We start from the raw sequence: 27,520 nt of genomic DNA, 5'->3' as shown, positions 1-27,520 counted from the left end.
CTCATTTTGATTAGCCATTGTTATTCAAATATATACACTGCATGCACAATTCTTAATCAAACTATAACATTTAACAGTCTATAACTTTTTTTCCTGTACAACATTGCTTAAAAGATTGAGGTGCTACTGAAAATTACAAATTCACTCACCATACATTGACACTAGCAATCAGGCTCTGGATTCAAAGACTGTTGCAGGATGTGACATCCTAATCAGTGGTCTTTGTATATGGGGTGTTCTGGAAGTTTTCCCTGATTACAAACATGAATAAGGCAGAAAATATGACACATGGACACACATCTTTTATCTTGAAGTTCAGGTAACATATTTAAGTGCTTGTTTACAAACACACACAATTAATAATTTTCAATGTCTATTTCTTTCATTGCCCAAATAATATCCAGGCAATATTACAATTCCACCCATGTGTTAGTCAACATTTTGTGAAGGATGGATGTTATAAAGTCAGTAATTCTGTGATGTAATGCTGCGATGTTGTTCACTAGTGGTTGGTAATCTTGGTCCTTGACATAACCCCGAAAGAAGAAATCCAGTGGTGTCACGTCCTGTGATGGTGGAGGCCAGTTGATGGGACCACCATGCCCAATCCATCTTAGTGGAAATGTTGCATCCAAACAGGCATGAACATCTAACCTCCAATGAGGTGGTGTGCCATCTTTTAGGAAAATTAAGTCCAGAATGTCCTGAATCTGTGGCACAACAAATAACTGCAACATATCAAGATATTTATTGGCTGTGATATTTGTTTCTATATATATACAGGGTGATTCAAAAAGAATACCACAACTTTAGGAATTTAAAACTCTGCAACGACAAAAGGCAGAGCTAAGCACTACCTGTCGGCGAATTAAGGGAGCTATAAAGTTTCATTTAGTTGTACATCTGTTACCCATTTCAGCCAATAAAGTTTTTGGTCCCTTTTCTTCGAAGGTGCTACTGTAACTGGACTACAGTATCTGGAGATGTTAGAGAATTGGCTGTTCCCTCAGCTCGAACAAGAAGCACAACAATTCATATTTCAGCAGGATGGAGCGCCACTCCATTGGCACTTATCTGTCCGTAACTACCTGAACGTCAACTACCCGAGGCGATGGATCGGCCGCCAGGCAGCCCGTGACAGAGCACGTCATCACTGGCCTCCAAGAAGCCCTGATCTTACCCCCTGTGATTTTTTCTTATGGTTTTTGGTCCCTTTTTCTTCGAAGGTGCTACTGTAACTGGACTACAGTATCTGGAGATGTTAGAGAATTGGCTGTTCCCTCAGCTCGAACAAGAAGCACAACAATTCATATTTCAGCAGGATGGAGCGCCACCCCATTGGCACTTATCTGTCCGTAACTACCTGAACGTCAACTACCCGAGGCGATGGATCGGCTGCCAGGCAGCCCGTGACAGAGCACGTCATCACTGGCCTCCAAGAAGCCCTGATCTTACCCCCTGCGATTTTTTCTTATGGGGGTATGTTAAGGATATGGTGTTTCGGCCACCTCTCCCAGCCACCATTGATGATTTGAAACGAGAAATAACAGCAGCTATCCAAACTGTTAAGCCTGATATGCTACAGAGAGTGTGGAACGAGTTGGAGTATTGGGTTGATATTGCTCGTGTGTCTGGAGGGGGCCATATTGAACATCTCTGAACTTGTTTTTGAGTGAAAAAAACCTTTTTAAATACTCTTTGTAATGATGTATAACAGAAGGTTATATTATGTTTCTTTCATTAAATACACATTTTTAAAGTTGTGGTATTCTTTTTGAATCACTATATATATATATATATATATATATATATATATATATATATATATATATATATATATATATATATATATAACAACTTTAAAAATGTGTACATTTTTAAAGTTGTGGTATTCTTTTTGAATCACTATATATATATATATATATATATATATATATATATATATATATATATATATACCACAACTTTAAAAATGTGTATATATATAAAAACAAAGATGATGTGACTTACCATACGAAAGTGCTGGCAGGGCGATAGAAACACAAACAAACACATACATACACACAAAATTCTAGCTTTCGCAACCAATGGTTGCTTCGTCAGGAAAGAGGGAAGGAGAGGGAAAGATGAAAGGATGTGGGTTTTAAGGGAGAGGGTAAGGTGTCATTCCAATCCCAGGAGCGGAAAGACTTACCTTAAGGGGAAAAAAGGACAGGTATACACTCGCACACACACACACACACACACATATCCATCCGCATATACACAGACACAAGCTCCCTTAAAACCCACATCTTTTCATCTTTCCCTCTCCTTGCCTAGTTCCTGATGAGGCAACCGTTTGTTGTGAAAGCTTGAATTTTGTGTGTATGTATGTGTCTGTCTGTGTTTCTATCGACCTGCCAGCGCTTTCGTATGGTAAGTCTCATCATCTTTGTTTTTAGATATATTTTTCCCATGTGGAATGTTTCCCTCTATTATATTCATATATATATGTGTAGGGATTCTCAGACCCCCCAGATCCTAGCATTGTGTCAGTTGACAACTGAAATGTGGCCTCATCTGAGAAAAGGGCACATTTCAGATAATCATCATTTTTTCAGTCTCAACCATCATGGCAACAGCAGAGTCACAACTAGCACTGTAACATGTTGGTTGGAGGGCTGCACAATCTGGACTTTGTACATATGGAAAAGAAGTTGTTATGTAGGATACAGAGCACTGATGCCTTCAGAATCTGGAATCTGCAACTCCATGAGGCTCTGCAGACAGCTTTCTTGCGACTTCTCATGAAGGTCTCTCTCACTGTCTGAACTGTCTGCACACTAGGTCCATGCCTGCCTGTTCTAGGGAGATCACAGATGCTCCCTGTGTCCTTAAATTTTGCATACCCCATCTTGATGCTTTTAACATCTGGTGGCTGTCTATGGTATGCTGTCTGGAATTTTCTTTGTACAGTTCTTGGTGAATGTGCCTCATGATATCAGAGGACACAGTGGGCTTCCTCCTGATTTGCATAGATGTTGTTTGCAAATGGGGCCCAGTCTCACTGTTGTTACATCACCTGTCCCTGTAACAAAGCCACAGTATGTATACACACAAAAACTTTAATATGTCACATGCAAATTCAAGATAAAAAATATTTGTCTATGTGTCGTACTTTATGCCCTGTGAATGTTTGTAATCAGGGAAAGACTTGTGGGACACTCTGTATAACATGACCAGTTAGTGTTCTATATTAAGCTATATTGCTGTCTCACTCCAGTCGAAGGTGCTAATGATATATTCTCTTTGACTGGTAATTTGAGGAAGTGAACTGAAATATTCTCCACTACTTCCTTATATATTATTAGTTAATTTGACTTACCGACATGACTTGTAGTGATGCCATTGCACCTGGCATATGCTTTGCGAATTGTTTGACATTGACTTAGTCTGTGTAATGTGTCACGAATCGAAATATACTTTGGAAACACCAGAAAAATTCACCTCCTATGTGACTTTACTTCCTACGATGTTACTAACTTAATATGCTCAAAAACAGACCATATTCTGCCTTATGTGTGGAGTGGAAATTTACTACAGATCTGACTGCTCCAACTGCCAGCTGCATTCAACTGAACAATGGTTTGGCCTGTGTGTGTGTGTGTGTGTGTGTGTGTGTGTGTGTGTGTGTACATTGTTTATAAGTGCTCAATGGCAAGGTTGTCAGTGCCCTTACAAATAATAAAAGAAATGAATGTGGATAAATTGGCTAGAAATGTTATCATACAGAGATGTGTAAACCTGCAAAAGGTACTCTCTCCCTCACTCACTCATTCACTCACTCACTCATGTTGACCCACACAGTCACTCTACCTCACGTGCTTTAAGACAATGGAAAAATAGTGAAAGGTACTAAAACTGGGATTTAAACATAAGTAAAACAACAGAGGAGCTAAAATAATGCCACAGGGAAATGTGACTGTCTGACCAACATGGATGCACCAGTGACCCAGCAAACACTTCAGTGCATCACCCTAAAATTTTAGGAAAAGAGTTGGACATATCACAAAAGTTGGACAAATCTGCTGTTGCCCTCTGGTGTGAAAATAAAAGTGCCATCTAACAAAATGTGCAGCAGAGCAAAGTGATTTGTATGCCACAAGCACTGTACGTTGTCTGACGTGTGGTCTTCTTGCTGGAGCAAGAAGCCATGCCTCATCGAGCTTTGGCATATGTGAAGACGGGTAAGGAGGAACTCATCCCACCTGTGCCGCTGGAAGGAGAAATGCCATTGCGCATCATGTACTTCACTAGATGCAGCTTACTGCCTCTCACTTCCAGCCACTCTTCCTCCCACTGACACATGAATATACCTCAACAGCGAGGCGATGTGTGCAGGGGGATGGCACACAAAATTAACTGAAGACCTTGAGATGCCTGCTTGGCTGCTACATCCACCGTTTCGTTCCCTGTAATACCTATGTGTCCTGGCACCCAATAGAAAGAGACCTCCTTCCCCAGCCTTTGTACTCACAGGAAGGCTGGATATAATCAACTACTTTATCTGCTTGGTACAAGCACTATAGAGAGTGAAGGGCACTCAGGGAATCTGAGCAGACAAGGAATTTAGCATCTCTAATACATCTCATCTGCTCCAGTGGCACAACATTACAATTAATTCCACATCAAGTACAGTAAATTCATTAGGCAATAGGTACTAGAGGACATGATCAAGGAAAGCAACAAAGCAACCAACAGTGTCCACCTGTTTAGATACATCCGTAAATACAGCTGTGGAGTTTTGGTGCTCAATGTCATAAAATAATGTATTAAGAACAGGTGCAGGAGTGCCAACTCTCCTGTAATGAACTAAATCTAAAATCACTCTGGGCCTCTGCAGTACCCAGAGTGGCAGGCAGTTAAAAACCCTGAAGTTTGGGCTGTACTAGATCCACACCATGCAACTCCAGCATGTGGTGCGTGCAGATCCTGAATGATCTTGCTGCTCTTGGACAGTTGGAGAAAAGGCATACCAGAGCAGGACAATCAACAGTATGGTGTGCAGGTGAATTCGGAGCAGTAAGGAACTTCCATGTCTGATGCACTTCCCCAACAGAGACTGGGTATGGGCTGGTTCTATGAGCACCTGTGGTCAGCCTAATCCCTTCATGGTGGATAGTATCAATAATTGTCTGATAAGTGGGCCTCACTAATCCATATACTGTGAACCCATAGTCTAGCGGTGATCACACAAAAGCCCTATAAAACTGGAGGAGCCTTACCCTGTCCACTACCAAAGACTTTTGGCTAAGGCACTTTAAGATATCTAGTGAATTCTGGGTTCTAGCTTTCAGGTCTCTCAGGTTCTGTAGCCAGGACAATTTTGAATCAAAAATAAGGCCCAGAAAGCTCACTGAGTCTTTAAAATGTAGAATGGTGTCCCTCATATGCAAGTCAGATAAATTAAAAACACAATGAGAATAAATAAAACAAACATAAACACATTTATCTGCAGAAAACTAAAAACCTATCTTTGCAGACCACTCCTCTGACCTCTGCACTGTAAGTTGCAATTGATGAGTCACTGTTGCAGCACTAGAGGAGGAACAGAAAACTGCAAAGTCATCCATAAATATAGAGCATTGTACAGGATTCCTTACTGTCGATGTGATGCTGTTTATGACTATGGCAAAGAGGGTAACACTTGAAACACTGCCTCTTGAGGAACAGCATTCTGCTGCTCAAAATGATCCAACAGCACATCACCAACTCAGAACCTAAAGAAGTGCTTATAGAGGAAGGACTGAGTGAATACAGGAGGTGGGCATGAAAGCCCCACTGGTGGAGGTGCCCTAGAATACTGTGTGCATGCCATACTGACGTCAAAGAATATACAGACACAGTGATGTTTGCATACCCAATCCTGCTCTATTGTTGCCTCTAGCAGGGTCAGGTTGTCAACAGTGGATCAAAATCTCCTGAAACTACATTGAGAACCGCTAAGGAGTTGCCTGTTCTCTAAAATTTGGACTAGATGACTTTTAACCATTCATTCCATGGTCTTTCCAACACAACTTGGAGGAAGTTATGCTCCAGTAGCTACTTGGAAACATTGACCCTTACCTGGTTTGGCTGGAGGTATCAAAATTGCATCCATCCGCAAGTTGGGAAACTGGCCTGTCTGCCACATCAAAGAAAAACATTTGATGAGGATTTCCTGTGACACTGCTGGAAAATGTCAAGGCACACACTACCAAATTTGGTCGTGACCAGGTGCAGTATCTTGAGCCTCAGAGAGAGCAGAACCCAGATCCCACATGGAGAAAGGGCAGTATTCAGACTCAAAAATGTTGGACATCAAATCCAACTGATTCCTCTTTACAGTCATGCAGTAATGGCAGAGTGCTGGTCAGAACCTGGCTGGCATTGGCAGTAGTCATTACAAAACATTCTGCCATCATCCGGGCGATGCCTCTGGGCATTGTTTGGGAACACCATTGTTTCAGCACTGCTGGTATTGGTAAAGACTGGGTTTATAGAAATCCCTTGATGGCTTCTTAAACATTTGTAGAACGAGTGGAACAGTTGACAGAATCCATGAATGCTTGCCATGACCTTTTCTAGCACTCTTTGATGATGTGTTGAACTCTAGCACTTTCCACTTGAAAGACTGTGACGTTTTCTGCCACTTAAACTGTCTCAGAGCTGCAAGAATGACCTGGATTACTGAAAGGCACTCATCAGTCTGCCATGAACAGGTTGCCTCCAAAGATGACATGAGGACTTCAGGATGGAGACATCAGTGGCAAAGTGGATCACGCGTGTGATGTGGTCCATCCACTCCTGGATGCTGTTGTGGCATTCCAACACAGCAGTCTCACTTAACAATATCCTATCTACTCTGTTGATCATCTGTCACAGCTGTGTCCTTTCAGGGAGGGCTCCATCCATTGAGTGAATCCAGAGTGAGAAGTGGTAGCTGGAATGAAGGTCTTCAGTGACTTCTCAGTTTACATAGTCTGTGGGGGCTGGAGAGCAGGAATAGGTGGCTGAGGATGACCCAGTTGCTGTACAGAAATGAGTGGAAGTGCCGGTGTTGAGGATGCACAGCTCTTGAGAAGTCATGAGCTTCTCCAAACCCTCACCCTGAGGGCAAGTAGAGGTCAAGCATAAAATACATGATGAGTATTGAAGTCTCGAGTGTTGTGCATTATTGACAAGCACGGCAACCCTCCCCTTGGTCCTTTCCCCAGTCAGATCATCATTGCAATGAAGGGTATAGCCCCATAGTAGAGGGGTATCAGGCACCTTATAATTTATGTCCTGTAAACACAAACATAGGGGGTGTCCCTATTCTAGGAATTTCAGGTCCTCCACATGTGTCCTGAACCCATTAATGTTACACTGTAATATGGGAGCCACTTATCACGGAAGTAGCTCTTTTACTTTGTCTTTAAGCCATGCTGGGGAGTCTGCAGTGGATGGATGCTCAGTCTTGGGGGGTGAAACAAGTGCCCAGGCTGACAATAGTGTCGACTAGCTCTGAAGACAAATTGTGAGAGACATAGCAGAGAGTGACATCTACATTGTCAACCTGCTTACTTCCTCTCTCTGTCAGCAGTTGATGCTTTGCATTTGGTTTTGATTTTTTGCTTGGGGTAGCTTCAGAGCCACAACCATGGAAATGTAGTGGCAGCACTGGACAGTAGAGCAGACTGAATCATTACAGGAACAAAAAGCTCCATAACATCAGCAACCATGGCCTTTTCTGGTGTTCAGGGGGAAAGTATAGGTTGCAAAATAATTACAGCAGCATAAGTGAATTGACAAATTCATGTACTGGTGCTGACACTAACAAACTCTGTTTGTGTAGCAACATTGGTCTTCTGAACCAGAGTAGGTATTGAATGCAGATGCAGCATGGGTTTATACATCTTTTTGGCCTCACCATATGGGACGCATTTCACTGTTTTAAGCTTTGGTATCTTCTGTTCTTCAAAATATATGCTGCAGTCCCTACTCCAGACAGGATGTTCCCCAGAGCAATTCACATATCTCAAAGGAAATATACAAGTGATTCCTCCATGGCTTTTTCCTTACATCCACAAGTAGTGCACTGAAAGTGCTGGCATTTGAAACAATGAATTGGGTTGGGAATATAAGGCCACCAGCTTATGTGAAGGAAACTTGCCTTGACATGCACTGGAAGTTTCATATTGTTAAAAGTAAGTATAAATGAGTGTGGCATAATCAGATTGCCATCCACACTTTTCATTATATTTTGGACATTAACAATGCCTTCTTGGGCCCATTCAGTTTTAAGTTCATCTTTGGAAATATCCACCAGATCCCTCCATGCCACAACACCTTTTCTGTAGTTCAAGGAGGTATGGAGTCCAATGTCAGTGGCATATTCCACAAGGCTTTTCACTTCCTGCAGGTTTGTTACTTGTTGTGAACTAGATGTACCAACTAAAAGCAACCCACTGCACAACCACTTGACAGATTTTAACGTGCCAACAATGCCCTCTAAACCTTTTTGAATATGGAAAGGTGAAACTTTGTCAAAGTAGCCCCCTTCCCTCTTTACTATTAAAACACATTCTGCCTAGTAGCAAGCATTCTGTTATTAGAAACAAAAAATCTTCAAATTAATTCCTGAGTCAGGAGGACTGGCTACACAGGACCTCTTGTTAGATTGGGTGTTGATATTTATCAGCAGCCTACCCATTCCACTGGGGGCATGTGAGGGGGGGGGGGGGGGCAGTAGGTGAAAATTTTCAATCCCACAAGCAGATGGGGAAATTACGGTCCACCCACACAAAACCTCATGTGCCTGGGTAAGCCTTATACAACAGAGGTGTAGCAGCTTCACCAGAGGTTGCCTGTTAATGACTGTTCCACCTTAACTACCACACATCTTCTCGGCATGCAGCATACCTTGAGATTCAGGGTTTTTTGTAGAGGTTTTTAACATCCTAGTGATCTGGGTGGTCAAGCCAAGATACTCGTTTCCCATTGCAAACAACATTCCACTGCTGTAGGCATACACTGGGAGGCAGCGGCTCAGGTATCAGAAGTGTGATCCCTATGTTGTCAGGGGGCTCAAACAAAAGGGTACATAATGACCACACTACACGGATCATCTACAGTGCTGGCTAGGGAGTGTTAAGAGGATGACAGCATTGAGTAAAAGATGGAAGAGGCGGTAAGGCCACATGCCGAAGATGCTAAGTAAGGTGTTCTTCCCCAGTTGGCTATCAAACCCCAAAGGGGGACCAAAAATGCCATAGTGAAAGGTGTATAAAGCAAGAGGAACAAAAACTGGAAGGAATAATAGAAACAAGGAGGATAATCAGGCCTATGTAAGCAAGGACACCAAAAGAGGGGCAAGAGTAGAGAGAGTGGAAGGAGTGGGGACAGAAAGGGAGGGATGGGGGGAAGGGTCTGCAGCCCAGGAAGCAAGAAAAAGCTGCAATAGCTCAAGGACCTATGTGTGCCACACACAAACTCGTGAAAGAGCTTCGAGCCCCTGGAGGGAGGGGCTAATTTTAAAAGTGGAGGGATCCAGCTACTCTATGCTTTATTTCTTTGTTCTGCACTGTGTGCCAATGGTCTTCTTCAACTTCTGACGTATCAATATCAGGTGTGCAAAACTGAACCTAATAATTGGTGTTCTTCCTCTCGAATTTTGTAATATCCTTGTTGCCTGGGAAATTGCAATCATGTGGATATCAAATGTTTTGTATTTACTTGTCCACTGTGCATCTTCCAAGTTATTTCTGTTGTTAGCCAGAAGTGGGCATGCAAAGAAATAATTATCCTCATGATTCTGGACATTAATGCATGCTTGTTTAACAATATATCTCCAGGAAGATGGATGAAACTGGAGCCTTCCAATAAGTGGTTCAAAATGTGTGCGTAAACATCAAACTGGAGTAAACACTGAGTGCCTTACGGGACCAGCTTACATGCAGCTCAGAAAGAAGGCTCAGTATGAAGCTCTTCGTGAAAGTTCCAAACCTGTCTGTGATCAACTTGCCCCACAGCAGCATGCTAGAAGCCCCACAAACTTGAACAACGCTCCTCTCCTCAGCATCACCATCGTATTTCAGGAGGTGGTTTGGTTCACAGTACAGAATTGCCTTGCACTTAATGGCAGAATATTAACTCAAATTCACAGCAGATGTCTATAGGGCTTGTCCTGACATTTTCATGTTGCTTCAAGCAATCGATCACCACAACTGGTGTTAATTCTTTAAATTTCTGTGGGTAGAGTATACATCCCAGTTCACCACCCTCATAGTAAGAAGATCGAAATCCTGGTTCATAATATGGGTAATATATGAAATTCCAAATATGCTATAACCCTTACTCACATTCCCTCTCCAGTCCATCTGCATCCCCAGAATAACAAATCTTAATCAACCAGCTATATTTTGAAGCCACCCGTACAGCTGTTACTCTTAGAGCTCCCACAAACAGGAACTTAGTGGTAGCTGAACTCCAGAGTTAAGCACATGCAAAAGTTTCAGGTGGGTGTCATCTGAAATAGAAATTTGTGGTACTTTCCTCACTAATTTATCCAAATGAATTTTATATTCTGCTATTTGCACTTCTTGAATGTACACATTATTATCTGTTGCACTGCACAGCTGGACGAGGGGACAGTAATGCCACCTTGACACTGCACAATTTCACAACCTCAGAACTGAATTTGAGGTCACATGTCCGCATGGCCATGTCCTTCATGGAGCAAGACATAGCAAGAACAGTACTATAAGTGCCAGACAGTAGAACACAGGTTTTGTGACTAGGCCAATAACTTGCGAGCGACAGGGTAAGGAACTTTTTCTTTTACCCGGATCTGGACAGCCTAGTCACTGAGATACACAGGACAATCTTGAGAGGAGACAGCATGGTCATCATTGCATTGGAGACAGTGGGGAGAAGGAGGTGGACAATCACCCTCGTGTGCATCCCTACCACAGGTTACACATTTGGCCAGGTGTAAGCAAGACATTCAAGTGTGGTTTAAATGATGACACTAATAGCTGCACATCGAGGTCAGAATGTATGGTTGGACTGTGATAACTTCATAGCCTGCTTTGATCTTGGACAGAAGCACCACTCTATCAAACGTGAGAAAAAGAGAGTGCATGTGGGCACTAAGGAGGAATCTACCTTTTTCATCACCCAATGGATGGCAATGACACCCCGATCAGAGAGATGTGTTGGATTTTGGCCTCAGTCAGACCATCAAGCAACCTAGTGTAAATAACACCACGGGAAGAATTCAGAGTTCTACGGGCCTTGACGCAAACAGGATAGCCACGGAGAAGCGAAGTGGCAAGCAGTTGTTGTGCTTGAGACTCAGGAGTAGTCTCCAAAAGTACAGTATCATTCCGTAAACAAGAGCAGGATTTCACATGGCCAGCAATTGCATCAACAACTTTCTGAATAATAAATGGATTTACTATTGCGAAGGACTGACTGCCTTCAGTATGTGAAGGCATGAGGAACTGTGGTGCAGCTGGAAGGGTCTTTGAAGTCGTCCACAAACAGAGGAAAGGTGACCAACAGTCTGACAGACGCCACGAGTCCATCAACAGCGATGAGAAAAAGGAGGACAGTTAACAGTTGCTAAGCAACCCTGCTGCACAGGTCAGGAGACAAAAGGGCCTGAGATTTGAGGACCCAACTGAGCTGACAAGCCACTATCCATTCAAGTAACTTGCATGGGACAGTAGTGAGACTGACTTGGCAGTAGCTATCAAGGGGCAACAGATGCTTGGCTTAAGGACAGGAACCACAATATTGTCCATCCATTGGGAGGGAAAATACCTTGGAGCCAAATATGGTTTAACACCAGGAGGAGATGATGTTGTGGAGGACTGAGGCATTGAAGCAATTGGTTATGGATGGGATTAGGGTCAGGAGCTGAAATGTGAGAAGCAAAGAGGCCCAGAAGTTGTTTCCATTCAGTAAAAGATTCATTGTAGGATTTTGCCTGACAAGGGGAAAACATAAGTGGGTTGCTTCAGCCTACTGTTGCCAGACGAGAGAGACAGATGGACAGGAGGCTGACACTGTAGCAAAACGGTTCACAAGGTCTTCCACAATAACTGATGGATCTGTACAAAGGCCAACCGGGAGGACAAGGAACTAAACAAAAGACAGGCATCGACAACCTTCCAGGCTGCAGAGCATAAACCACACCCATGGTAAAGGGACACAAGACAAGAGAGGACTTAAAGCATTCCCAACACACCTGCTTATTTGGCACTTGCGCTGTTTGATTAAGTAACACGGCTTGGTGTGAAGGTGTTTAAAAGTATAAAGACTGGCAGAGGACAGCATCTCAAGCGTCAACGGCGATCACATAGGCCAATGGCAATGCCCATGCTCCACCACAGGATCTTGCAGCAGAAGGGAGAAGTCGAGGGGGAAATGTAATGCCTGTGGCAAGAATAATTGTATTGGACATGTCAAGAACAACTTCATCAATACAACCAAACAAAGAGGGGTTACACTTGACCTGGGGGATATAAAATGCTCAATCAGTGTGATGTAAAGCCCAGCAAGGTAATCTGGCCATCGAGATGTGGAAAGGGAATGAGAGAATCACTGTGAAGTGGTTGCTATTACAGAGGGCATTGTGTGGCAACCAGTGTAATGAAAGGAGAAGTGGAGGAGAAGTGAGCGAATGAAGAATGGCAGAGAAAGTGCCATTAGCAGCACTAAAATTGGTAGGGGAAACCATCATTAAGAAGATATAAATCGTGGTCTGCAAGAATCTATTCTATGAGGAAACCCTGACTACACAAAGAAGCACTGCTCCAGAAGGGGTGAAAGGAGGAGGAAAGGATGGGGGAGTTGCTGAAGGAGGGCAGTTAGAGCAGCAGGTGTAGGTGGCCTTTCAGGAGGGAGACAGAGATTGCAAACCATGATCATAAATTCCAAGTAGACCTGGATGTCAACTGCTTTCAGTGTGATATGAAGGGGAATCCATGTAATAACAACATCCATACAGACAGAAGTGCAAACACTACCAGAAGCCCACAATGGCCAACCCAGTTCCAACAAAGCACAGAACCCAAAAAGGGTCAGTGAATGAGCATCAATAAAATGAGATTCACTTAGAACAACACAAGCTGCATAGTAAAAGCAGATAAGGGGCCACAACTCTGGAAGGTGACAGTAGTATCTGTTACAGTTCCACTGAATAAGCATGGAGGAACAGGGATCCCAATGGGAGGCAATGGGACAAAGTCAGTCATGCTGCCAAGTCATCTATTGTCACCAACATGAACAGGGTGGCTGCCAAGAACATGAGGTCAGATTTATGTTGCAATGGAAGATTTGGACCCTCCAATGCCCCTAGAGGAGCCTTTTCCTGTGACTAATGTTTCTGCTTCTTCTTATCATCATCTTTCATAGGTCGAGGGGGGCAGGGCCTGGAGAGAGAGCAAGCTTCAGTGAGATCTGGAACTGAGAGAGAGTAGGCGACCTTGGGCTCTGGGCCTTATTTTCCTTGCTATAAACCTTACAACCTGGTGAATGTGGAGAGTGATGGTCATGGCAACTGACACACATGGATGGTGGAACACAGGGGCCCACCTCACTGAGCGGATGTACGTATTCATCACATAAAGGGTCTACTGTACACTGCAAAAAGCATGCCCCCAAAAAAACAAATACCAAAAATACCTCATATATATCGGAACACACAGCTTCAAGTCACACCAATAAACCATAACCTTGATCTTCTCAGGGAGAGTATCCCCTCAAATGGCAGAATAAAAGTGCTGGAATCGATATGATTGTCCTTATGGACTTTCAGAAGACATCAAACAAAACGAACGCCCTGCAGTTCCAGATTGACCCAGAGTTCCTCATGATTTGATTTGATTTGATTAGTTTTTCGTTCCATAGACCCGTGCTGAGGAGATCCTCATGGATGTGGAACATGTCAATTATTTTTTTTTTTTTTTTTAAGCTGAAATAACAATACTAATAGTATGAATATATACAATACATCATTTGTTTCTATTAAAAAATTCGTCAATGGAGTAGAAGGAGTTGGCCACTAGTAAGTCTTTCAGGCTCCTTTTAAACTGATCTTTACTTGTAACTAAATTTTTTATGTTTACTGGCAAATTATTGAAGATGTGTGTTCCTGAGTAGTGGACCCCTTTTTGAACTAAAGTAAGTGCTTTTAAGTCCTTGTGCAGATCATTTTTGTTCCTGGTATTGTATGTATGAACTGAGCTGTTTGTTGGAAAAAGAGATATATTACTTAGGACAAATTTCATTAATGAGTAAATATACCGAGAGGCAGTAGTTAGTATACCCAGTTCTTTGAAGAGGTTTCTACAGGACGTCCGTGAATTTACTCCACAAATAATACGTATTACATGCTTTTGGACTCTGAAAACTTTTGTTTGACTTGAAGAGTTACCCCAAAATATTATACCATACGACATTATGGAATGAAAGAAGGCAAAGTATGCAAGCTTTTTCATTTTTATGTCACCTATGTCTGCTAACACTCAAATTTCAAATACAGATTTGTTAAGGCGTTTCTGCAGTTCTGTGGTGTGCTCTTCCCAATTGAATTTATTATCAAGTTGTAATTCCAGGAATTTAAGACTGTCAACCTCTTCTATCTGCTCTTCTTCGTATTTTATGCATATGCTGGGTGGAAACCTCTTACAGGTTCTGAATTGCATATAATGAGTCTTTTCGAAGTTTAATGTCAGTGAGTTGGCTTTAAACCATTTATTAATATCCATGAAAATATCATTAGCAGATCTTTCTAGAACTACACTTGACATACTATTTATTGCAATACTTGTGTCACCTGCAAACAAAACGAACTCTACTTCTGGCAGTGTAACTGATGAGAGATCATTAATGTACACAAGAAAAAGCAATGGTCCTAAGATGGATCCTTGTGGGACACCACATGTAATTTCTTCCCATTCTGATGGTGACTGATGACTTAATTCACTAGTCCCTTGCACTGACACCCTTTGTTTCCTGTTAGTGAGGTATGACTTGAACCATTTTGCAGCACTGCTCGTGACACCATAAATTCTAATTTACTTAAAAGGATGTTGTGGTTCACACAATCAAATGCCTTTGACAAATCACAGAAAATACCTGCTGCTTGTAATTTGTTATTTATTGAATTAAGTACATTTTCACTGTAGGTGTAAATAGCCTTCTCGATATCAGAACCCTTCAGAAATCCAAACTGTGTTCTTGATAATATGTTATTTGTGGTCAGATGGTTGAGCAGCTGCCTGTACATTACTTTTTCTAAAATTTTTGAGAATGCTGGCAAAAGTGAAATCGGTCTGTAGTTTGATGGTATCTCTTTATCCCCTTTCTTGAATAGAGGCTTAACATCAGCATATTTTAGCCAGTCAGGAAATGTCCCAGTTATAATTGACTGGTTACACAAGTAACTTAGAATTGTACTAAACTCACAAGAACATGCCTTTATTAACTTTGTTGATATTTCATCGTACCCACTAGAATGCTTTGTTTTTAAAGATTTTATTATGGAAGTTATTTCTTTTGGTGAAGTGAGTGATATATTCCTGTACTTGAAGCTATTTGTGAATGCTAGTTTCAGATATTCAAGGGCATTATTTACTGATCCTGAAAGTCCCATTCTATCAGTAACGGATATAAAGTACTTGTTAAACAGATTTGCCACACTATGCCCATCAGTTACTAATGTGTCATCTACCCTTAGTGCCATTTGCTCCTGTTCCTTTCTGGTTCTACCAGTCTGCTCTTTCACTATATCCCATATTGTTTTTATTTTCTTCCCTGACATTGCTATCGTCTTCTCATAGTGCATTTGTTTAGACATCTGAATTACTTTTTTTAATGTTTTACAGTATTCCTTGTATTTAGCTAAATCATCAGCATTGGAGCAAGTCTTGGTCGACAGATACATATTCCTTTTTGTCTTACAGGAAATCTTTATTCCTTGTGTAATCCATGGTTTTATTATAGAGTTCTGTTTAATTTGAGTAACTTTTAGAGGAAAACAGTTTTCAAACATGGTACTGACATTGTTCATGAATGTGTTATATTTTTCATTCATGTCATGAGCACTATAAACATCTTTCCAGTTCATATCTTTGAGCAGTTTTCTGAAACACTCAATTTTTGGTTGATTGACTACTCTCCTGTACTCAGATTTAGCAGTCTTGATATTCTGCTTAGAATTTACATCTAAAACAAGGAGCTGCATGTCATGATCTGATAGTCCATTTATAACAGGTTTTATGATATGATTTTGTTCCTTTGATTTGTCTACAAAAATGTTATCAATGGCTGTCCTTGAGGATTTAGTGATCCTAGTTGGAAAGTTTACAGTGAGAGTTAGATTGAAAGACAACATTACTAACTGCAGTGAATGTTTACTGGAAGATTGCATTAGAAAATCTGTATTAAAGTCACCAGCAATCAAAATTTCTTTGTTTCTTCCTGTTAAATAACCCAAAAGAGCTTCTAGATGATCTAAGAAATAATTTCCTGCAGGTGCTCGGTAAATAGTTATTATTATATAGGATCTGTTATGGAACTCTACTTCTGTTGCACATGCTTCTAGATGCTGCTCTAAACAGAATTTATTAATGTCAATGTTCTTGAATTTATGGCAGTTTTTGATAAATGTGGCAACTCCTCCTCCATCCATATCTACTCTGCAGAAGTAGGAAGCTAGCTTAAATCCTAAAATGTCTAACATATCTATATCAGTGGTCACTTGATGTTCAGAGAGGCAGATTATGTCAATTTGGTTAGATGAATTCAGTTCATCGATACAAACGAGTAGTTCATCAACTTTATTTCTAAGTCCCGGAATGTTCTGGTGTAATAAAGATAACTGATACTGCGTACTAATGGGATTGTAACTGCTTTGGCGAAGATGAACTGGCAGTTTCTGATTACTTTCTGTTAAACACTGTTTAAATGGAAGCTGTATGATAAAATCTGACTCCTGTTCATCTGTTTTCTCAAACTGAGTGTGTCTGCCAATCTCTCTTAAAACTCGTTTTCTTTCCCCCTTCCCTATCCTAAAAAAGGCATCCCTCTGACACCTGTGACCACTGGTATTTTACCACCTGTGCCAGTGTCCCCCCTTAAGTTTTCTGCAATCAACCCAGACAGTTTTCCCTTCCCTTTCCTATTGAGGTGAAGGCCATGCCTAGTGTAGTCCCACCTATCGATAGCATCCACAGGAATCAAACCAATATGGGACCCTATACCCGTCCTAAGCAGCCACTCCAACTCCAAGTTCACCCTTCCTACAGAAGAGTTCAAATGAGGTCGATCATGGCGTCTCAACACAGACACAAATCCCACACTTGTATGCTTCGTTGCTGATGCTATCTTCACCAGGTCACTCTCTATGGAATATTCAGAGTCTCTGTCAATGCTATTTCCCGGACCACCCACTATAACCACGGCATCCTTCTTTGTGAAATCCTTGCATAAAGCACCTACATCCTCTGTTACCTGACCCAGATCTGCACTAGGCTTGAAAAAGTTTGTGACCTGGTACTCTGGACCTAGATTTTCCTGCAGTAGTTGGCCAACACCTCTGCCATGGGAACTACCTAACAACAGAACTTTCTTTCTCTTTACAAATTTCCCTACCTTTTTCAAGTCCTTGAATGCTTGTTGTGCCCTTTCTACAGCTTCAGCTACATGAGGCTCATCCGATTGTGACTGAGGCAACAGGTCAAATCTATTTTCAAGATTTATGACAAAGCTGTCTGATGCTCTCCTTTGCCTGTTCCCCCTATTACCTATTGCTACTTCCCACCTCTGTTCACCCTTCTCCCTCTTTAACCTGTCCAGATCCTCCCTTGCCTTGTCTAGGTCAGCTTGAAGAGCTGCAATTTTCCCTTCCTGTTCCAGTATTTTCCTATCTCTACTGCAGATCCTACAATACCACTGGTGAGCCTCATTTACGTCCCCATTTCCCACGCCACTACATTCGCCCCAATGAAAGAAACTACAGCACCCATCACACCATCAGTTTCACAAATGAAGTCAGAATAAAAAATTACTCTATAAACCATATTCATAAACTGGTGAAAAGTAATGACACTGTAATGTCACTAAGGTGGTCGCAGGCACAAAGAGCCACATACTGGGCAGCAGAAGTAGTTTTGATGAACAGTGATCCCTAACGTGATAGTCCACTTTCCCAAACTTGTCTTCAATAGTTTCTAGGAAAAATAAGGGCTTGGTGGCTTTGAAAGTGTCCCCATCAGTTCTGGTGAACACCAGGTAGTGGGGAAAGGGTTTCGTTCCAAGCCAGCAAGACTGGCCTTCTTCCCAGTGGTAGCCAGGGAAGGGAAGGCCACAGGCTCATAAGAACCAGCATTAAGGGATCCATTCCCTACCAAAGGGATGGCTACAGAAATAACAGCTAGGCTTTTTTGAGCTTTATGCATTTCATACACATAGCATCTGCCTGACACAATCCACTCTGCTCAGGGGCTCTCCCTGTGGTCGCCAACCGGCCATGGGAAAGGCAATCTGACACACTGGTTGTTGCTGCGTGTTCTGCAATGACAAGTAACCACTCCTAAGCATACATAGGAAGATAGCAGCTCAAGTATCAGAAGTGTGGTTCACGCACTGACAGAATGCTCGACCAAAAGGGTACGTGACCACGGCACCCCACGGAGTAGCTACCGAGCTGCCTGTGTAACATTAAGAGGACAACAGCTTTGAGTGAAAGATGGAAGAGGGGGTATGGCCACACACCAAAGACGCTAAAGGGAGCTATTCTTCCCAAGCTATGTTAACTCCCATAGTGCTCAGAGCCATTTGAATCTTCTCAAGCTGGCCCACACTACAGACACAGAATTTAGAAGGTGAAGTCAAACTGCAAAATGGGGACCATAAACTAAGAAAATTGAAGCTGAAAAAAGCAAGAGGAATGAAAACAAGAATCCAGGAGGATAGCCAGGCTGATGCAAGCAAGAACAACGAGAGAGGGGAAGGACAGGGCAGAGGGGAAGTAGTGAAGACAGGGGCAAGGGGCACAAGGAATGGAATGCAGCCTGCGGAGGAAGAAAGGGCCACAGCAGCCTGGGGCTGCGTGTGCTAAACACTAGAGCACATCAAAACGCTGCTCAGTCTCGTTCGCTTCTCGCTGAGGACGCGGCTCATTATCGCTGACACAGGCGCGTGAGGTGGGGATGACTGACGTCACGCTACGAAACTGAGCTGACAATTGTCGAATAGGACACGTGCCGGCCCAAGACTGCGAGAACGCGAGCTGGCCGCGAGACTCGCATTATCGTAACGCAGCGGTAGGCAGTAAATTGTCACTCAGCATGAGTGGTTGCTGAACCGGGACCAGTGCAATGACTACCATCACAAAAGATGTTGAGTTGAAGAAACTTGCTGATGGATGTACATTCTGATAAATAAAGTGGGAGTAAGGAGTGGCAGTTCCAGTTGGAAAAATTTAAATTAAGCCCTTCAATTATTACTAAATAATTACAGAATAGAGCGTCCGAATTCGAGACGTGATAGTATTTGATTAATCGAATCGCTTCGTTTGTGTAGCATTTTTTAATGAATTGATACGTTTGTTGTGTCCGTAAACGAAAAGAAAAATTGTCTTCGTGAAAGATACATGAAGGTGTTTATTACGGCTGTTTCAGGTGGTTGTTGAAAGAGATACACACCTTCCAGTGCTTGCTTACAAAGGAAGCACAACTGGAATGAACAGACATAAATGTAAGGATAATCGACACTTGTCAAGCGTTGCAGCTGCCAGTGCTGATAAAATATCTATTAGGGACAAATGTGTTTTAATGTGTGCAACAGACCTCCGACCATTTAATATGGTAAGTGGTGAAGGATTCATAAGCTTAGCTCAACAACTGATAAATACAGGAGCAAAATATGGACAAATCACCGCCCAAGACGTGCTACCTTCCCCAAGGACTGAAGCACGACATATTAAGGAATTGGCTGTCAAGTTAGGAGTGAACTTATTCCAGTAGTGAAAGGCGCAATTGGCAAAAACCAGTGTTCCATGACGTGCGATCTGTGGACAGTCAGTTATCGTAAGACCCACTATTACCTGGCTGTCACGTCCAACTACACTGATGAGTCGACGGACAAATGGAAACTAAAAAACAGTGTCAAATATTTTTTATTCCAGTCTTTGATCACAATATCAACTGTGATCAAAGACTGGAATAACAAACATTTGACAGTATTGGATCACTGTTCATATACGCGACTATGTCGCAGCTGGTGAAAAAACAGAGTGCTCTTAACTACGAGGTTTCCTGATGTTGCCAAGACTGATGACATATCATTACGGAAATATATGAACAAATGGCAAAGTTGCAGATAATGTCGGAACTAAGACAGGTTACTTTCGTTACGAATCAGGGAGCTAACATCAAGAAAGCACTAGACGCACACAAACGACTCCAATATGTGATGCACTGTATTAATAAGCACTGAGGCACACATTCAATGAAGGTTTCTTGATGGATGAGATTGCTGCAGTGTATGACTCCATCCTGACTGTGCGTAAACTAGGAGACTTTATGAAACGATATGGCTTAGTCGAGAGAGTAGATAAAACCTTACACCATGATGTAGAAACCAGGTGGAACAGTGTGTACATGATGTTAGACTCATTCCATTCACAGAAAGACCAAATAGAGACCGTTTTGCGTGATTCAAACAAACACGAGATGATGACGTATAAGAATGAGACTATGGAAAGCGTTATTCAATTTCTGAAGGTTTTCAAAGAGGCCACGGATGATTTGGAAGGAGACAGTGAGCCAACACTACCATCTGTAGTGTCGTGGATCCTGTTTCAAGGAACTATTAGTTTTTCCCGAAGAAAGAAGAAAAAAAATTCATCAAGATGTGCGAATAATGTTAAATAACGTTGTTGATACGAACGTAACCAAATATGTCATGCCTTCTCCCACAAAAAAATCTCAAAATTGGAGTAGATCCACGTCAAAATCGAAAGATGAGTTTGAGAAATATATGAACATGGAGGGTCCAAACGAAGAGTTCACAGACCTTCTTTCATGGTGGAAAACAATTCGTCTGCCCTGTTGAAACTCAGCAAAGAGGTTTTCTGCAATCTGCATACCTGCCAGTGGTGCCGCGAGTGAAAGAAATTTTGGTAAGGCAGAGATAGTACTGACTCAGAAAAGAAGTTGTCTAGATCCGATCGCGTTAATGATATTCTCATCGTCCATAACAATAAGAGAACCAAATAAGCTAAATTTGAAGCACAGAAGCAAAGGCAACTGACAACTGGTTTTCTGAGGTGTGTAAGTAATCAAATATAATATTGAGAAGTGATAAGTAATAACTGCACAATTATACAGTGGATATTACATACTAAGTAATGTAAATTGTTGTATAACTATGGTACTAACAGGAAAACAGACTAAACTGTAGTGCAATATCTTCAGAAATGGGACTGCTGAATTAAGGTTTCAGATTAATTTGCGAAACTATATTGTACATTATTCGTTTTGACTTTGTACACTTTCTTTTAATTAAATGAATTTATTATTGTGTACTACGGGCGTTTACATAACTCGAGTAGAAGAAAGTTGGTTGTGTATAAGACGCGACTTCTTCACTAAATAACAGAATAATTTCAACGTACTGTTTAGCAGGTGGATGAAATCCTCAGCTGCTGCTTTAAATCGTTTTTCTTTTGGGTGCTATTGTACGACTGTCGGTACAACAGTCTCTGGTTGGTCAGTTTGTTAAATGTTCGATAGATCATTTGAATGATTCTTTTATAGAACTGATGTGGAAAGAGCTTCCTTTTTTTCTCTCGCAACCACCTTTTCAATAGACATTCATCATTGGATCAGAAGGAACAACCTTGTCCTAGTTGACGGCAAACTTTATTGCTAACGGAGGTCGTAATAAACACAATGAACCGTATTAAGTCGTCGAAGAGTGAAGAAACAGTGGGATAATAAATCTGTAGCTAAATAAAGAGAAGGAAATAAACATAAGCATAAAGGCAATAAACTTCCAAACTAATTCCGCGAAAGGAAATCTTGTGTATGCGCAGTTACAGACGAAATAGGAAACATTTGTAAAATAAGACGTCACTTTAAAAACAACCGTAAGTACAAAACGCGCACACACGAAATTCAACATTAATATCTGCGGCAGGTAGGAAAGTTGGTGGCTGGTTTTCCTTGCTACTGCAAGAAATGACGTCTTGTTAATGCTTAGCTTGGACTCCACGATAATCGTATCATCATGTAGAAAATAATTTACAGTCGTCATCTCTTGCTTTATCATAAGGTTTCACGATTTCCTTATCGCCGTTACATGACAGTATCTGAGTAACCAGAATGCCACCACTGATAGCACTTTTACAGGAAACTTTGGCAGCTTTACATTTATAATTGCGTGGATTGGATTTGTTCGAATATCTCAGTTTTGATTCGTTCGACCGAAATGTGTCTTAAATCTCCCTAAATGCATTCATACATACCAGCACAACTGTGACATGTCACACGTGCATGTTCCTTACTAGCCTACTTGTAACTCGAATAGCCGTACACAGTACGACCCGCGTTCGGAACGGCCCCATGTGACCGGCGGCGCTGCAGGTGACCAGCCGAGGGTGTCGGGTCGCCTCGTTATCGAGACTGCGCTCTCGGAACACGATAATCTCGCAGGCAGCATTCTCGCTGCTCAGTCCTGCTTACGAGAACGAGCGGGAATACGGCGGCAGCTGACGGCCTCTACTCAACACACAAACTCACAGTAGAGTCCCGAGTCTATTCTGCAGTGTGCTCATGGTTGTTTTCAACTTCTGGCTTGTCAACATCCGGGGTGTAAATGTGAATTGACTGACTGGAGTTCTACCTCTTGACATTTCAAATGTCCTGGAGATGCCTTGGAAATTGTAATGCCCACAGAGATTAGATGATTCATATTTACTTTTACACTCGGCATATTCTGAGTAATAACTATCACTAGCCAAAAGTGACCATTCAAAGCAATAATTATCCACATGATTCTGGCCACTGACGCATCCTTGTTTTACCCATACGAATCAAACTGGAAGTCCCAATAAGTGGACCAATACATGTGAGAACTTGTCCCCTTTTTCTGCATGGCACAGTATGATGCTCTCGGCGAAAATTCCGAACCAGACTGTGATCGCCTCGCCTCACAATATCATAGCAGTATCCTCCCTCAAATTTTGACAATGCTCCTCTCCTCAAAACCACTGTATTTTTTCATGTGGTGGGTTAATTCACTGTATAGAACTGCCTTGTACTTAATGACAAGATACTGTGGATCGTTAAAACATCTGGGAACTTCCCTTTCCAGAACTGATTCAAAATCTTTGAGGAAAGTGGAAGGATCTCAATGGCCTGTGTTCTAAGTGTTGATTCAGGCAAGTGAGATCCTTGCTGTAAATGCGCCAATGACAACTGAGTAGCTCAATGCAGCCACAGGACTTACCTAGCGATCCTTAACAGCGTGGGTGAGGGTGACGCTGTTGCTAGACACGACTTGATGTTGTGCAGATCTCCAGTGATGATGCACACGAGATGGCCCAGGATGTGGAGCGTGCTGCCCAGAACAGGGCAAATGGGCCAGAGATGTGATGCCTTGCCACTGGCTGGCCTGGGATGTCGACAGCCGGGCTGCACTGCAGACGATGATGGGACCAGCGATTACTGTTTCACGACGAGCTGCAGATACGTGAAGGTGGCCACAGATACATCACGGCTGGACCAGCAGCTGTGGGTGCAACTGTTGTTGCTGCTACACGCCTAAGTCTGACCCCCTGCAGCTCATACATATAACCTGCACAGTTAGGACGAGGCACATCATCAACATTAAGTATCGTGAATAATTTAAAAAAAATAATTATGATATATGTAGGTGTCTATAGCGTTTCTACTTAACAGTCAAAATTAATTCACGTATTCTCTCCTCAATGACTGATGTGCTCCTCGTCAACTGGTGTCATACCCCATGAGCTCACTGTAGAAAATGGGGTTGCCTCAACATGGGCCTCCTGCATGTCGTTATCATCGTCATCACTGGTGACGATGGTACACTGCCTCAGTGTCGATTGTTACTGAATTCAGTTGTGGAACCAGATCCATTCCCACTGCCTCGAGTTCACTGAAGAATTCTGCAAAAGTCAGAAACAGAAAGCGTAATGTTAGACAGCTGCACACATACACACATGGAGAGGGAGAGAAACTGTTACTTACATTCACAGGAATAAAAATTTATGCAGAAGCCATTCCCTGGAGCGCCAAGCTGTCTCACGAAATCTTCAAGTGCAATGGCACTCAGAAGAGGTAACAAGATGCTCACATGTGCAACGAAGAAGAAGGAGACATTAGTCATAGGATTGCAAGAAAGGACACACACACACACACACACACACACACACACACACACACACACACACACAGAGAGAGAGAGAGAGAGAGAGAGAGAGAGAGAGAGAGAGAGAGATGGTTTCTACACATCTGTATCATCAGTGGTCAATCTGGGCCGCTTGTTAGAGACAACATCGTCATCAGCAGTAGCAATGTGGTGCTTATGGCTCTGCCAGGTGTCTAGGCAAGAGGAAGAATAAGAATAAGAAGAAGAGCATCCTGTGATCAAAGAATAGTTTACTCACCTGCCACACTGGTGCTAAAACACATCCTACAACCAAAGGAATTGTTTTTTTCACCCCTACTTTCTGACACAACGCCGGTGTTGTTATATTTCAACGCAAGTGTACAGTGTTTCATATTCGAGAACGTACATGGGCTGCTGAGTGCCCATCACTGAATATAGTAGTTCCAGTGGTTGCAGGACTTCCCTGCTAACGGTAGAAGGAGAAACTGGCATTGGCTATGAGCCGATGACGATTAGCAGCTGAGCTGTCACCGCTATCTGGAGGGCCCTACCCATGTGAACGGATAAAGCCAGGAGACTTGTGCAGGTCCTCAGATGCAAGCAGCTGTTCACAAGTGGTGCTTTCCGAAAATTTTAACTTCAGGACTCAGTGAACTGCACAGGCGGTGTATAATGAATACAAGGTCAGGTGAGTAAGGTGTACGAGAAGCAAATCCATACCATTTTCAGCCAAAAACTAACAGAGATGGCTGTGTTTGCAGGGGCGTTGTCATGGTGAAAGAACCAGTCTCCTTTCTGCCACAAATCGGGTATTTTTTGACCAACATTGTTGTGCAATCTTCTTAAAACTTCCAAATAAAAGGTTTGATTGATGGTATGACCTGGGGGAACGAACATAATGATTTGGGCACTTGATGGACGCCCACAACGAGGTTTGTCATCAATCGACATATCACCACTTTTAAATCGCGCAAACCACTCATACACCTTGAGTTTTTCCAATAGAGTCATCTTGGTAAGCTGTTTTCAACAATAAAACAGTTTCAGAAGCATTTTTACTGAGCAGAAAACAAAACTTCACAGTTTCACGGTGTTCACTGAAACTTGCCATCACAAAAAACGAAACACAGACAAAACATCGCTAGCAAAATCAATCACTGCAAATGAGCAGAACAAGCCAGGTCGGCCACACAGGGGCACTTACACTATGTGAGCAAAAGTATCACAACACTTGGCTGAAAATGAGTTACAAGTTCGTGGCGCCCTCCATCCGTAATGCTGGAATTCAGTATGGTGTTGGCCCACCCTTAGCCTTGACGACAGCTTCCACTCTCACAGGCATACGTTCAATCATTTTCTGGAAGCTTTCTTGGGGAATGGCAGCCCATTCTTTAAGGAGTGCTGCAATGAGGTGAGGTATCTATGTCGATCAGTGAGGCCTGGCACGAAGTCAGCGTTCCGAAACATCCCAAAGGTGTTCTATAGGATTCAGGTCAAGACTCTGCACAGGCCAGTCAATTACAGGGATGTTATTGTCATGTAACCATACTATGCCACCGGCCGTGCATTATGAATAGGTGCTCGATCATATTGAAATATCCAATCGCAAGAAGGTGCTTAAAACATCAATGTATTACCTGTGCTGTGATAGTCCCATGCGAAGCAACAAGGGGTGCAAGTCCTCTCCATGAAGAACACGACTACACCATAACACCACCGCCTCCGAATTTTACTGTTGGCACTATACATGCTGACAGATGACATTCACCAAGCATTCGCCATATCCACACCCTGCCATCGGATCGCCACATTGTGTACTGTTATTCGTCACTCCACACAATGTTCTTCCATTGTTCAATCGTCCAATGTTTATACTCCTTACATCATACGAGGCGTCGTTTGACATTTGGTCGCGTCATGTGTGACTTATGAACAGCCGCTTGACCATAAAATCCAAGGTTTCTCACTTCCTGCGTAACTTTCATAGAACTTGCAGTGGATCCTGAAGCAGTCTGTAATACCTGTGTGATGGTCTGGATATATGTCTGCCTATTACACATTACGACGCTCTTCAACTGTCAGCGATCTCTGTCAGTCAACAGATGAAGTCGACCTGTACGCATTTGTGCTGTACGTGTCCTTTGACGTTTCCACTTCACTATCACATTGGAAATAGTGGACCTAGGGTTTTTTTTGTGGTTTCAGGGCGCACAACTACAGTGGTCATTAGCGCCCAGACTAAATTATGAATGCATGGCGAGGCACAATGTTAAAACAGCAACTCAAAAGGACAACACTATAAAAGGCACATTAACAGGCAAGAGATTAAAAGAAAACAGCATAATCAAATGACCTTAGACAGGTTTGTCAAGTAGATAAACGAACAACACGAGCAGCTGCTGCTGGGTCATCCGCTAAAATTTCATCCAGAGTACATGGCAGGCCAAGATCAATGCGCAGTGTATTAAAATTCGGCCAGGACGTTAAAATTTGGCGTACCATCAGCAATTGCCCAGATGGGCAGAACGGCGCCGCCGCAGCCGTCAGCAGATGGCGATGGCTGAACCAGCACTGTCCAATCCGTAACAGGGCCAAAACGACCTCCTACCGCCGAGAATGGCGTGAAGAGGTCGTCCAAGCTGTGGGGAGAGGTTTCAAGGCCCGAAGCTTGTTTTCAGTAAGTGTAGACCAATCGGCATGACCCTGCTAAAATCAGATGAAGGCACACAACAAGAAGCTGTCCAAGGCTGGAGGACCACAGCCTTGGCCGCGGCATTTGCAGCATAGTTCCCAGGGATACCGACACGGCCAGGAACCGACATAAAGGTAACCGGAGAACCGTCGTCCGCCAGCTGCTGAAGAGAGCGTTGGATCCGGTGCACAAAAGGGTGAACCGGATACGGATCACTGAGGCTCTGGATGGTGCTCAGGGAATCAGAGCAGATGACATAAGCAGAATGTCGGTGGCGGAAGATGTAAAGAACAGCTTGATAGAGGGCAAATAGCTCAGCTGTGAAGACCGAACAATGGCCATGGAGCCAATATTTGAAAGTATGCGCCCCAACAATAAAAGAACACCCGACAC

General features: G+C 42.6%; 1 long non-coding RNA gene across 1 annotated transcript; it reads right to left on the bottom strand.

Moving 5' to 3' along the window:
• Window positions 1-364: 364 nt before the first annotated feature.
• LOC126470284 (uncharacterized) lies at window positions 365-24,179 on the bottom strand. The gene is made up of 4 exons (XR_007586161.1): window positions 23,980-24,179; window positions 23,530-23,877; window positions 2,716-3,070; window positions 365-676 (listed from the first exon to the last, which is right to left on the bottom strand). It is a non-coding gene; the product is annotated as an uncharacterized LOC126470284 (long non-coding RNA).
• Window positions 24,180-27,520: the final 3,341 nt, after the last annotated feature.

This window comes from Schistocerca serialis, chromosome 3, assembly GCF_023864345.2.
Source record: "Schistocerca serialis cubense isolate TAMUIC-IGC-003099 chromosome 3, iqSchSeri2.2, whole genome shotgun sequence".
Taxonomy (NCBI): Eukaryota; Metazoa; Arthropoda; class Insecta; order Orthoptera; family Acrididae; genus Schistocerca; species Schistocerca serialis.
Note: the sequence above shows the minus strand (reverse complement) of the source record. Positions and strands in the feature narration are given on the sequence as shown.